Here is a 14,058-nt window from a genome sequence, read left to right as displayed (position 1 = left end):
TGGTGAGGCCCCACTTGGAGTATTATGTTCAGTTTTGGAGGCCATATCTTGCTAATGATGTAAAAAGACTGGAAGCAGTGCAAAGAAAAGCTACAAAAATGGTATGGGATTTGCGTTGCCAACTGTACGAGGAGAGAATTGCTGACCTGAACATGTATACCTTGGAGGAAAGGAGAAACAGGGGTGACATGATACAGACGTTCAAATATTTTAAAGGTATTAATCCGCAAACAAACCTTTTTCAGAGACAGGAAGACAGTAAAACTAGAGGACATGAATTGAGGTTAAAGAGGGGCAGACTCAGGAGTAACGTCAGGAAGTATTTTTTCACAGAGAGAGAGTGGTGGATACATGGAATGCCCTCCTGCGGGAGGTGATGGAGATGAAAATGGTAATGGATTTCAAACATGCATGGCATAAACACAAAGGAATCCTGTTTAGAAGGAATGGATCCATGGAACCTTAGCGGAGATTGGGTGGCAAATCCGGTAATTGGGAAGCAAAACCAGTGCTGGGCAGATTTCTACAGTCTACACCTTGATCATGACTGAATAGATATGGATGGACTTGAGTGTAAATTTTAAGGGGCTTCGACATTAGCTTCAGAACCTTTAGTACAAGAAGAGTGCTGGGCAGTCTTCTACAGTCTGTGCCCTGAGAATGGCAAGGACAAATCAAACTCGGGTATACATATAAAGTATCACATACCATATAAAATGAGTTTATCTTGTTGGGCAGACTGAATGGACTGTACAGGTCTTTATCTGCCATCATTTACTATGTTACAAACAAATGTAATCCCTTTCTAGAAATGTGCAAACCTGATTTTTGGTATATTTTCACCTTGGTTTGATTTAGCACTAGAGAAAATCCACCTGGTTGAAGTAATTACTTATAGATTTCCTGAAATTCAATTTCAGATGTTAATGGATTTTCTTAGGGAAAAATATGAAGGGCAGGCCTTCTTTTTTCCATTATCGGCCGAGGCCGGCCATCTCTTAACCACGCCCCCGTCCCACCTTCGGTACACTACTGACACACCCCCTTGAACTTTGGCCGGCTCTGCGATGGAAAGCAGTTGAAGCCGGCCAAAATCGGCTTTCGATTATACCGATTTGGCCGGGCTTCAGGGGAAAGCCGGCCATCTCCCGATTTGTGTCGGAAGATGGCTGCCCTTCTCGTTCGAAAATAAGCAGGGTAGTAACCTATTGAACTTTGTAAGTCTTAGGTCCTCTTTTACTAAGGCATGCTCATGTTTTTAGCGCATGCTAAAATTGTGGGCATGCTAAATGTTAGAGATGCCAATGCATTTCTATGGGCGTCTCTAACGTTTAGCGCGCCCACAATTTTAGCGTGCACTAAAAACGTGAGCGTGCCTTAGTAAAAGGGGGCCTAAATGCTTTGAAAACGAGCCCCCTGGTCACATATGCAAAACAGAATTCACAGATCATTGCAAATCACCTGTTAAAAGGTTTAAGTTTAACTAACACTGGAGTAGATGTGTACAGATCCACATTACAATGTTGCTCACACAATAATGATCTGCATGAGAGAGTTGTCAGAGGGAAAATTTCTCACAGTCATCATAAGTGCTTTGGATTGATGATCAAAACTGCACAAGATACATTTGGAGAAAAAAAGAGTGAATCATTTGGAGAAAAGAACTCTTGATAATCATTAAGCATGAGAATGGATCTATTATATTTTGGGGTTGTGTGGAAGGCAATGCCACAAAAAAGCTAATAACCTAAAATCAGCGATGACATTGAAGTGGAAAAAAAATTGGATAGTTCAGCAGGGCAACAATCTTGAAATACTTACAGGAAAGAGAGATGATAGTTTTGGAATGGTCGTTTACAGTCCTAAGACATGAATCTGTGAGGAGACTGCAAATATGTACTGCATGAAAGGAGACCTAGGAATATTTCTGAGCTAGAAAAGCTCTGCAAGGAAGAGTGAGAAAACTTAGCTTTGTATAGGAAATGTTTTGAAGCTGTTATTTCTGCAAATGGAGCTGTCGTGAAGTACTGGCTGAAAGGGTGTCCAAACTTTTGCATCTACCTTATTCTTATTTTGAATCTGTAAAAAACTACAAATAGGATGCCTTCCATCTGATCTGAAGCACCTACTAACTTGTTTCTCTTCCTGCTTATGTCAGACCCTGCCCCCAAAATGTGGTCCTTTTTATTATTATAATGTTATCTTCAGGGATATAAATGAATTATGTGACCTTTAGATTTGATGATCTGTACAGAAGTATAAATGGTAAAACTTATAGAGGGGTAGAAGTGTCTTTTCCAGAGAATTTTCCAAATAGAGGTTCTGCAGTGAATGCCAATGAAAAAGCAGGCAACTGTGCAGCATTTCTCATAAAGATAGAATATTGGAGGAGTGGCCTAGTAGTTAGAGCACTGGTCTTGACATCCAGAGGTGACCGGTTTAACTGTTGCTCCTTGTGACCTTGGGAAGGCACTTAACCCTCCAGGGACAGAGACATACCCAGTGTACCTGAATGTAACTCACCTTGAGCTACTACTGAAAAGGTGTGAGCAAATTCCAAATAAATAAATTTAAACAGCTTATTCTTAGGGGCTCGTTTTCAAAAGAATAAAATGTCTAAAAAGTGGCATACAGCAGCATTTGAATGTTTTTCTCACCAAAATGTCCAGATCAGTATTTTTTACACCTATTCTCCAGACATTTTTCTATGCAGTTCATCTGTTGTGCCCAAATCTCAAGTGGGTGTGTTAAGGTTGTTCCTAAGACCTGGACATTTTTCAGCCATAATGGAACAAAACAAAAATGTCCAGGACAAAAACTAAATATTTTGAGCTAGACTTATTTTAATAATGACTAAGCCATAAAAGAAGGTGCCCTAAATGACCACTGGAGAAATAAAGGAATGACCCCTTCCTTACTCCCTGTTACACTTGTGGTGGAAAGTGTGAGCCCTCCGAAACCTACCAAAAACCTACTATACCCACATATAGGTGACACCTGCAGCCATAAGGGCTATTAGTGGTATACAATTGGGTACAGTAGGTTTTTGGTGGGTTTTGGAAGTCTCACTATAAAATATAAGGGAGCAACAGTGAAATGTGTACCTGGGAGCTTTTAGGTGAAGGCCATTGCAGTGCCTCCTAGGGTGCCCCACTGTTCTTCTGGGATGTCTATGTGGCCAGTATACTAAGAATGCTGGCTCCTCCTACATCCCAATGGCTTGATTTTGTGCATTTTTCACTAAGGGAGACAAGGTCAGCCTCCTAGGGATTCTCTCTAGCCTTATTTCTAACATCTCGGGGGAATTGCCTCCTCTTCCTCTTGCAGTCTTCCACATCCTGGTGTTTGTGGAAGACTGCATTTAAATGGTGGCATATTGCTTCCCATTCCTTCTGTTTGGAGTAGGCATATAAATGCTGGTGTGAGGGGGAAAACAGCTTGATGTGGTGAGAGACCACTTCTTTAACCAGCAGTTCCTCCTCTAATGAGGTGAAGTTTCCATTCCTGGACTGCGTGTCCTTTTGAGCAGCCACTTGGACATTGGGATATGGTAGTTCCAAAGTGATGTCATGGATGTTTCAGGGGTGGGAGTTAGACATTCATAATTTTGACATCCCCAATTGAAAAATGGGTCATACCTTTGGGCATTCAGAAGAGATGGATGTTCACATTGCCAATTTTCACATCAGAACCTTCGAAAGTGGGAGGGAGCTTGTGTTAATGATAGAACGCTCCACACCTGTGAAACACCTCATAACATCTTCTCCATGTTCCACAGGCACTGCCAGAAGAACTCATGAAGCAATGTAACTGCAGGAGTCATCATTTGCAAATGTCTCCAGTTAGGGTCACACCTCAGATCCCACCCTTATACTCGGGTATGAAGCTGAGCTGAGACATCATTTGCCTTTCTCCAGGACCTAGTTGGTGTGGATAGGACAGGTGAATCTCTCCAGGCAGTGCTCTTGATAAATAGATAGATAGATAGTGGGATACTTACCTGCTTATAATTGGAAGAGAAAAACGCCTATATTGCGACCCAAATTGGGAGATGGGCATCTTTCTCCCGGGGGCGCTCAAATCGGTATAATCGAAAGCCGATTTTGGGCGTTTCCAACTGCAATCCATCGCAGAAACGGGTAAAGTTGATGGGGGCATGTTGGAGGCGTGGTGAAGGCGGAACTGGGGCTAATGGCCGAGGAGAGATGGGTGTCTTTAGCTGATAATCGAAAAAAAGGCGTTTTTACCGCGATTTTGGGTCACTTTTTTTGGACCCTTTTTTTCACGAACAGGTCCCCAAAAAGTGCCCCAACTGACCAGATGACCACTGGAGGGAATCGGGGATGACCTCCCCGGACTCCCCCAGTGGTCACTAACCCCCTCCCACCAAAAAAGCCCCACTTTAAAAACTTTTTTTCCAGCCTGTATGCCAGCCTCAAATGCCGTACCCACCTCCATGACAGCAGAATGTGTTCTATCCTGTGACAGCCTTTCCCTGGTTCTGATGTGGCTCTCGGATGAGTGTGACACCTTTTCTGTTATGCGCACTGCAGAGTCACACCAGCAATGCATTGTGGTGGGTGTAGGGTATTGGGCTCCGTGATTCCACTAGCTTGTGGCAAACACTCACGATGTTGGTAGTTGGTAGGCTTTACTCCCATGGTGCTTTTCCCCCTGTTTACTGGGTCAGAGTGTGCCCTGTTTTGTTTCCAGTAGTCCATGAGGTAGTGGCCATTTTTGTAAGCCAGTTTTAGATCCCTTTCACGTGTTAGCCACGTTACAGAACTTAGTTCTTACCTTGAATGTGGCTGAAAGAGGGCATTGTACACCATTCTGCCAGCTCTGACCTACTGCTAATCTCAGTACCAGGGAGACTCGTTGCCAGTGGGGCACAACCTCTGATCTGCAGTTAACTTTGAGTAAGCATGCAATTTAATTGCTTAATAAACCAATTAGTGCTGATAATTGGGAACTAACAATCAATTTTTGGTGCTAATTGGCAATAATTGGAATTTAATTGTACATTTTTAGTTGTTGCTATTCTATAAAGATATGCGTGTAAATGTTTCTGCCTGGATCTGAAAAGAGGGAGCATGGGCAGGTCGGGGGCATTTCTAGGATTTGCACATAATGTTATAGAATTCGGGGGATCCATGCCTAATATAGGCATGGGGATTTACACCAAGATTCAGTTGGTATAAATCCTCATGCCCAAAATTGGGCATGGATCTCGGTGCTAAGCACTATTCTATAAATAATGCCCAACTTTGAGCACCGTTTATAGAATAGCACTTAACGAGCATTTTTTTTTTTTTTACAGAATTGAGCCCTTTCTGGTTGATGCCTGATTTATAGGCAGTACCAGACAACAGACATGTGAGTAATTGTACTATGTTGCAGTATGCATAATGTGTAGGGGCCATCAGGTGGAATGGGGTATATTGCACTTGGCTTTTGCTACATGCTATTGGGCTCAGTGAAATGCATTGTGGTAGCAATATCAGGCCTGTATCGTGAGTTGGTGATCCCATACTGAGGGCGCATTCTAATGCTGTCTACTTATCTTTTTGTCCTTGGAGACCTATGATGGGAACCTTATCAGGGACTGCATAGAGCGATAATGTTGGGCCAGCATGATAATAGTGTTTGCATGGTTATGGGACACACATTCCTGCCACACTACTTGTGGTACAGGCCAGATATCTTTAACAGCAAAGGCCTAGTGTATGCACAGGTCAAGGGGCATAATCGAATGGGGCGCCCAAATTTTCCTGAGGGCATCCTCACAGGACGTCCCGGTGAAGGGGCGAGGAAACCCTTATTATTGAAACAAGATGGGCGGCCATCTTTCGTTTCGATAATATGATCGGGGACACCCAAATCTCCACATTTAGGTCAACCTTAGAGATGGTCGTCCTTATGAAATGGTCGTCCTCAGTTTTCGGCGATAATGGAAACCAAACACGCCCATCTCAGAAACGACCAAATCCTAGCTTTTTGGTCATGGGAGGAGCCAGCATTCGTAGTGCACTGGTCCTCCTCAAATGTCAGGACACCAACCAGGCACCCTAGGGGGCACTGCAGTGGACTTCAGAAATTGCTCCCAGGTGTATAACTGCCTTACCTTGGGTGCTGAGCCCCCCAAACCCCACTACCCACAATTGTACAACACTACCATAGCCCTAAGGGGTGAAGGGGGGCACCTACATGTGGGTACAGTGGGTTTCTGGTGGGTTTTGAAGGGCTCACATTTACCAGCACAAGTGTAACAGGTAGGGGGGATGGGCCTGGGTCCGCCTGCCTGAAGTGCACTGCACCCACTAAAACTGCTCCAGGGACCCGCATACTGCTGCCAGGGAGCTGGGTATGACATTTGAGGCTGGCATAGAGGCTGGCAAAAAATATTTTTAAAGTTTTTTTTAGGGTGGGAGGGGGTTAGTGACCACTGGGGGAGTAAGGGGAGGTCATCCCTGATTCCCTCCGGTGGTCATCTGGTCAGTTCGGGCACCTTTTTGAGGCTTGGTCGCAAGAAAAAATGGACTAAGTAAAGTCGGCCAAGTGCTCGTCAGGGACGCCATTTTTTCCATTATCGGCCGAGAACGCCCATGTGCTAAGCACATCCCAGTCCTGCCTTTGCTATGCTTCCAACACGCCCCCGGGAACTTTGGTCGTCCCCGCAATGGAAAGCAGTTAAGGGCGCCCAAAATTGGCTTTTGATTATGCCGATTTGGGCGACCCTGGGAGAAGGACGCCCATCTCCCAATTTGTGTCGAAAGATGGGCGCCCTTCTCTTTCGAAAATGAGCCGAATTGTGAGCCTCCATGGAACAGATGACTATCGAGATGATATTTGACAGTGGTGACCATTCATCCCTTTTCTATAACCCACAATTTCCTAATGCAGCCTGCTGTGGTGACATGTGGCCTCATCATCCATAGTCACACAGATATGATCTGAAAACTCAGTCACCACAATTCTACCTTTGGCTTGCTGCTGGCACCTTGTAATAGAGGTTCTTGTGGTTCCTGAACATGTTTAGTCCTTCTGCATCCTGGGCAAAGCAAGGATGGTTTCTGTCTCGTGGTTGTAACTGGAAGCTCCACAGACTCCACTCAGCAGGCTGGAGGTTTTCACAGTTGTGCTGCTTTCTGTACTGTTACATTTCTAAGCAGGTTTAACTCTTCATTCCTCATTGCAGTAACATAATTGAATCATTCTTTTATGCTGGCAACCTCATGTGGGGAATTTTCATGGTGATGCCTTATTTTCTTGGTGACTGTTGCCATGGGACTTTCTAGTGCACCACAAGGTTTCATAACCATTGTGTTGTGACCCAAATAAAAATCCAGTGTTTGGACAATGTATATAGAACAATCGCTGTGTATATATTGTGTATATATCAACAGATGTGTCTACTAATGTCTAGGTATGTGTACCAACATTATGGGGTTGTAGCACTGTTCATTGTACCTGGCCATCCTCCCCCACCCACCTGAAGAAGTATGGCTGTGCTTTGGTTGTTGGCCAACTATGAGTGAGACCTTTCACTAGTCTAGAGCTTAGCCCAGTGGTTCCCAAATCTGGTACGGGGGGCACCCTGGCCAATCAGATTTTCAGGATATCAACAATGAGTATTTATGAGAGAGATTTGCATGCAGTGGGGGCATTACATGCAAATATCTGTCATGAATACTTATTGTGGATATCTTTAAAACCTGACTGGCTGTGGTGCCTCCAAGACTAGGTTTGGGAATCATTGGATTAGCTTAGATCTTGTGTGTTTTAAGGATGTGCATACACCCATTACCTGGGAGAGAGGACTAGAAAGGGAGACTGAAGGGATGCATAATGACTCACAATGTAGAACCTACTTACTGATCCCATATATATCCTTCCTGTGTCATGTGCTGCAGTGGTGACATAATGCACAACTGCAACTGCTTGTCACTGTACTGCAGCATCCATTTCCAGGCACCATGGTTTACTACTGGATGTATAGCCTAATGGTTTGGGTACTGGACTGGGAACTTGGGTGAGGTTGGTTCAATTCCCAATGCAGATCCCTGTGAAACTGGGCACATAAAATCCAGAATGAGCACCTGTCAGTAATGAGAAACCCACTGTGATCACAGAGGGCCAGTTGGATATATTGGGCCTGATATTCAGACCGCTGGAGGGAGCCTGGCTAATTCCCATGGTTGGCAGTCAGCCAAGTAGGTATTTCCATAGTAAGCACCAGTGGCGTAGCCAGAAGGCAATTTTTGGGTGGGCCAACAGGTTGGATGGGTGGGCACTAGAGTTGCCAACTTTTTGAAAGAGAAAAAAAAACAGTCACCTAATGAACCCATTCTTTGTCCGTACCCCACCCCATGCTCTACCTCTACCTCACTTCCAATTACTTCAATGAGGTTATCAGTGGAGGCTTCAGTGGCCAGTTGAGAGCTAAGGGAAGTACAAGAGACTACACTATTCTTCAGCCATCATTGAAACACAGTCCTCCAACACACATATGGTATTGAAGCCAAATACATTCCGCATCCAGAGAACCTCCTGGCCTTCCACCAACAATGGATGCAGAGCAGAGCAAGGACATTTCCCTATAAAGCTTACCATACAAAGACATTTTGGTAATCTCAATAATAGACATATTGCAAAGTAATTTAAAAAAATCTATAAACAAAATGTCAGTCAGAATCTAGAGCAAATCTACCATGCCAGCACTAACTTCCAAAACAATGATCCTACCTATGAAAAGGTAGTGCCCTAAATATCACAGTGGAACTCTAAAATAGCGATACATCTATCGAGAAAACTGAACAAGCCAAATGACTACAGAATGCTACATAGAATCTTCATGGTGACAGAATACCTCAGGGTCACACACACACACACACAAAACAAATGCCAAATACACAAACTCTATAAATTTAAATTAAACAAACCCCAAGAAGCCAGACCTTGCATGTAGTACAACAATAGAGAAACAAGAAAGGCATTTCCTCCTGTGCAAATTATAAAGATAGCACATGCCAGAGATGGTGTTTGGGGGGGGGGGGGGGGGGGGGGGGGGAGGTGCAACTAAGGCAACTGTGCTTGGCTCTCTAGCCAGAGAGAGCCCCAAGCCTGCCAGAAGCTGAAGAAGGTGCAGCCTGGTAATGGGCTTTGGGGTCCTCTCCCAGATTCCTTCCCTGGGCCCCAGCCATATCTAACATATACCAAATCTGGTACGTTCTAATCACAAAATAGAAAATAATTTTTTGTACCTTTTTGTTGTCTGGTCATTTTATTTTTCAAATCATATTGGTCCCAGTCTCTGGTTTCTGTTGCCCTCTGTCTTTCCTGTACATTTGACATTTCTTCCATCTCCATGTCACCATCTATCTTCCATCTCTGTGTCCACACATTTCCTTGTCCAGCATCTCCCCTGTGTTCATATCCCCACATCCATCATCATTCCTTTCTGCACCCATGTACCCCATGCCCAGCATCTCCCTTCTGTGTTCCTCTTCTCCCCCTTGTCTGGTATCTCCCCTCTGTGTCCATTGTATCTCTATTCCCGTATCTCCCCCCCCCTTAACCATTGTATCTCTATTCCCATATCTCCCCCCACCCCATCCATTGTATCTCTATTCCCATATCTCCCTCCCCACCCCGTGTTGGGCATTGCCCCTCTGTGCCCATATGCATCCCAATACAGCATCTCACCTGTGTCCCTGTCCCCATGCTCCCACCCAATGCCCATCTCCCCTCTGTTTCTCTATACCTCTCTAGCACCCATTTCTCCTTCCCTCACATATGTGTCCCTCTCCTCTCTGACCCCACCCCAACCAGCTCCTCTCTTCTCTGAATGTCACTCGATCCAGTCTTCAAAGAGCCCCTTCTGTTGTGGCAATAATAGTAGCAGAGGCTCTTGGAGTGCTGTACACCAAAGCCAGCTCTCCAAAACTTCCACAATTATCATAACGGCCAACACAGTGGGCCTGATTATCTCTAGTTACATAAATATCATACAATCCTCTTTCAATGACAAAGAAATTGTCTTCATCATCTCCCTCATCAATGACGTGTTCCTAAGGTTTTACTCTGTGCTCAAACATGGCATCCAAAACCTGAGAGAGCTGCTCCTGATCAAGGTTTTTGAAGAGAAGAATATCTTTACAGGCATCCTGAAGTCTGCATCGTTGCTCATCTGTTTTTGGATGAACCACCCTGGTTCTGTCTCTCCCTCCTCTTCATCTGGGTTAAAGGCTTCAGCACAAACTGAAACTCTTCTGCTGAATCTGTTGATAACTGGTGGTTCAAAGTCGGAATCATCGTCGTCCTCGTCCCTATCTTCTCCATCGCCTTTGGATTCTGTCTGCATGGGCTCGGTATCGAAGTTCACCCCCTCCGTAAGAGTTTTGAGGCCGCCCCCTGTGCCATCGTGCTACCAGTTATCCTTCAGACGTGTGAAATACTGAATAGCAAAGTCCACCAGGTCTGTGGGTCGCTGGCGCAGCACCTCTATCGTGTAGCCCTGCAACAAGTCCGTCAACCCGTGTGGAATCCAGGATCTCGATACCCATCGTCTCCTCTGGTTATATCCTGATTCTCTCCACATGCTCACTCAGTCACACATGCACACTCGCCAACGGAAGGGAGACGTAAACCTCGAAACAAATTAAAAAAACAAAACAAGGATTTAAATGCTATAATAAAACAAACAAAAAAACCCAAAACAAAATAAAGCTTTCTTCTCCCCCTCCCCCAAACCTGAGAAACGGCTGCCCGAGAGCAAGAGAAACCATCCTGCCCCTCGGCCCAACGCTGGCGCTATAAACAAGGGAAGGGAAGAGGTGCTGCGCTGGACAAGCAGGAGGCTGGAAGGAAGGAAGGAAGAGATGGGATGTTTTGGCAGGGGGGGGTGTATGCTTCTGGGTGGGCCTGAAACAAAACTGGGCGGGCCTGGGCCCACTCAGGCCCACCCGTAGCTACGCCCCTGGTAAGCACTTCTTGAAGGATATATATATATATATATATATATATATATATATATATATCGTTATACCACACTAGCCCACTCCTCAAGTCACTTCACTGGCTCCCTGTCCGCTTCCATATACAGTTCAAACTTCTCTTACTGACCTTTAAATGCATCCATTCTGCAGCCCCCCATTACCTCTCCACTCTCATCTCTCTCTACATTCCTCCCCGTGACCTCTGCTCACTGGACAAATCTCTCTTGTCGTCCCCCTTCTCCTCCACTGCTAACTCCAGGCTTCGTTCCTTTTCTCTCGTGGCACCTTATGCATGGAATAAACTTCCTGAGCCTGTACGTCTAGCTCCATCTCTACCTGTTTTCAAATCTATGCTGAAAACCCACCTTTTCACTGCTGCTTTTGGTTCCTAGCCACTACTCATTTGCCCCCCCCCACTTGTTCCTTCTCACCCAGTACTTCCCTCGCCCTTAATTGTCTTGTCTGTCTGTATTATTTTAGATTGTAAGCTCTATTGAGCTGGGACTGTCTCTCTGTGTCAGGTGTTCAGCGCTGCATGCGTCTGGTAGCGCTATACAAATGCTAATAATAATAATGATTGTATTCCCAAGCATGTGTCAGGTGCAGTTGCCTAAGCTTGTAGTATTACTTTCTTTATTGACTCCTATTTGATGTCTTGGATCCATTAATCATGGACTGTATTCTGCTTTAATTTGTTTTTTCTTTGTTATATCACTTTTCTGTACAAGTATATTGCTTGGTTGGAATTTTAAAATTTGATAATAAAAAAAAAAAATCAAAGAAAATAAGTATGTAAGTGATTATGTCTCAAAAACAATTGAGGTCTTCTGTAAAAGAGAAAAAGAATGAGAAGAATTAGAAGAGAGCGCCAGAATACAGGTTGGTGTAGTGAGAGAAAATAGAGATTTAGAAAGGCACACCAGAAGAAAAACTAGTGCAGAAAAGGGAGGGGGCAGGGTCTCTCTGATTAAAAAAAACAGCAAAAGTGAGGTAGGATCTGAAAAGGAGTATCAGAAGGCAAGTTGATGTAGCATGAGAGAAATAGTGTATCCGAAAAGAAGAGCCAAAAGGAAGGTGCCAGAACAGTAAGGGTAATCAGAAAGGGTAAAGGTGAGGTACCAGCAAGAGAAGAAGGAGGATGAGACAGTCTAGGAAGTTTTTTCAGCGGGATTTGTTTTTAGTGCAAACTTCTTAATCAAAGGTACATAAAAGGCTCAATGTGAACATTCCTTAACAATAGTCCCCCTCATAAGGAGTGTCCCTAATCTCCCCTCTTAACAGTTACAACAAATGCAAACAAAGACAAGGTCTTAGTTCTCTTCAACAGGCTCAAAACATATGCTCAATATATGACTATGAGTACTAGTTAGATCACCCAGCACCTAACAATTGTTTGCAATCAAAGGGTTTAAACAGCAGGCCAGGATGTCAGGTGAAGAAGGCAGAAGAAAGATCAGGGATTGCAAGATCTGGGAGATGAGCGCCTACCTTGGCTGGGATAAGTATGTCTGCTGGGTTCTAAGAGGGGGAAAGATTTCCTAAGTTGAACTTAACACTGAAAGCATAAAGTATGGGTCTGCTTTTATTTAGTAAGCATTAAATAGTTTCTTTGTTCACATTTCTTAAGGCATCCTATTCTACAGTTACCCTCTTAGGCTCATAAATTAGGTGCCTAGTACAGAAAATCAATCAGTGCTAAGTACTTAGATGGTTTAGTCTTTCTCCTAATCGAATCGAATCTAATATGGAACTTATTTACCACGCAAATCACAACTGGTGGTTCTAGCCCATGTAATACATGTGGAGAATTACATCAAACATTAAAACTTATAAAAATAACATCAAAATTATCAGTTCTAATACATTGGTAAGAAAACATCAAATCTAGTTGATGCTTGTAACTTAATCCTTTAACAATAGGATGCCTTAATAGAAATGTATTTATACACGAGATGAAGAAAAATGTGATTGAGACAAAAATTTGAATTAATAAATCCGGTGAAGAAATATGTAATATATGAAAAACAATGCAAGAAAATTTAAAAATAGCTAGAGCTTTTAAAGGAAGCCAATGGAGCTTATGAAGATACTCAGAAATACTATCATATTTCTTAATCTGGAAAATTAGTCAAGCAGCTGTATTCTGTATCAGCTGGAGTTTTCTTAACAATGAAGAATTTAATCCTATATACAATGAGTTGCAATAAATGGGACAAAAACCAATATTTGGACCAGTAGAGCAAAATAGTGCTCATGAAAATATGAACTAATTAAGCGCAATTGTCTTAATCAAAAGATAATCTTTTTCCGTATATTAGCAACCTGAAGTTTGAAAGTGAGAAAAGAATCCAAAATGACACCAAGATCCTTTGAATTATCATCAATATATAGAGTTTTGCCCTGAGGCACTGTAATTTTGGAAGGGATTAGAATAGATGGATTCTGAAACCAGGTTGTCCAAGTTGGACAACTGATTTGCGTTTGAGGGCTGCTATGACCTTCCTTTAGAGCTTTTCCTTTCACAGTGCCTTGTTGACATCACTGTTGGTACTATTTTTGAGTTTTTGTGGTGCCTTGGAGTGTTCTTCCTACTATTTACGCACCTCTGCCTCTCTTACGGTGGTTGAGAACTGCTTGTTCTGTTTTGTCCTGTTCTCGGTACTTTCATGCCACTGTGGCTTGTATTGTTTTTCTGGTAACAACCAGCCTTTCTGGTAAAAATCCTGTCAATTTTCAGAAAGAATGGACAACTAAATGAATGGTGCATGCAAAAGAGGAGGCCATGCAAATAGTTAGCCGTTCTGACTGCATATAGTAATTGGTACCCTTGTCAGAAATGATTAAACCATTAGCCCATGACTTCTGACCAATGTTCTTTTGAATGTCAGCAAAGCTATTGGCACTTTACTTCTGAGAAATCACACAGATTTACAGTGGTGGAAATAAGTATTTGATCCCTTGCTGATTTTGTAAGTTTGCCCACTGACAAAGACATGAGCAGCCCATAATTGAAGGGTAGGTTATTGGTAACAGTGAGAGATAGCACATCACAAATTAAATC

The 14,058-nt window shown here is 43.4% G+C and overlaps 1 pseudogene; it reads right to left on the bottom strand.

Annotated features, from left to right (window-relative positions):
- Positions 1–9,828: 9,828 nt before the first annotated feature.
- LOC115459565 lies at positions 9,829–10,600 on the bottom strand (annotated as a pseudogene).
- Positions 10,601–14,058: the final 3,458 nt, after the last annotated feature.

Source organism: Microcaecilia unicolor, unplaced genomic scaffold (genome assembly GCF_901765095.1).
Source record: "Microcaecilia unicolor unplaced genomic scaffold, aMicUni1.1, whole genome shotgun sequence".
NCBI classification, from domain to species: domain Eukaryota; kingdom Metazoa; phylum Chordata; class Amphibia; order Gymnophiona; family Siphonopidae; genus Microcaecilia; species Microcaecilia unicolor.
Note: the sequence above shows the minus strand (reverse complement) of the source record. Positions and strands in the feature narration are given on the sequence as shown.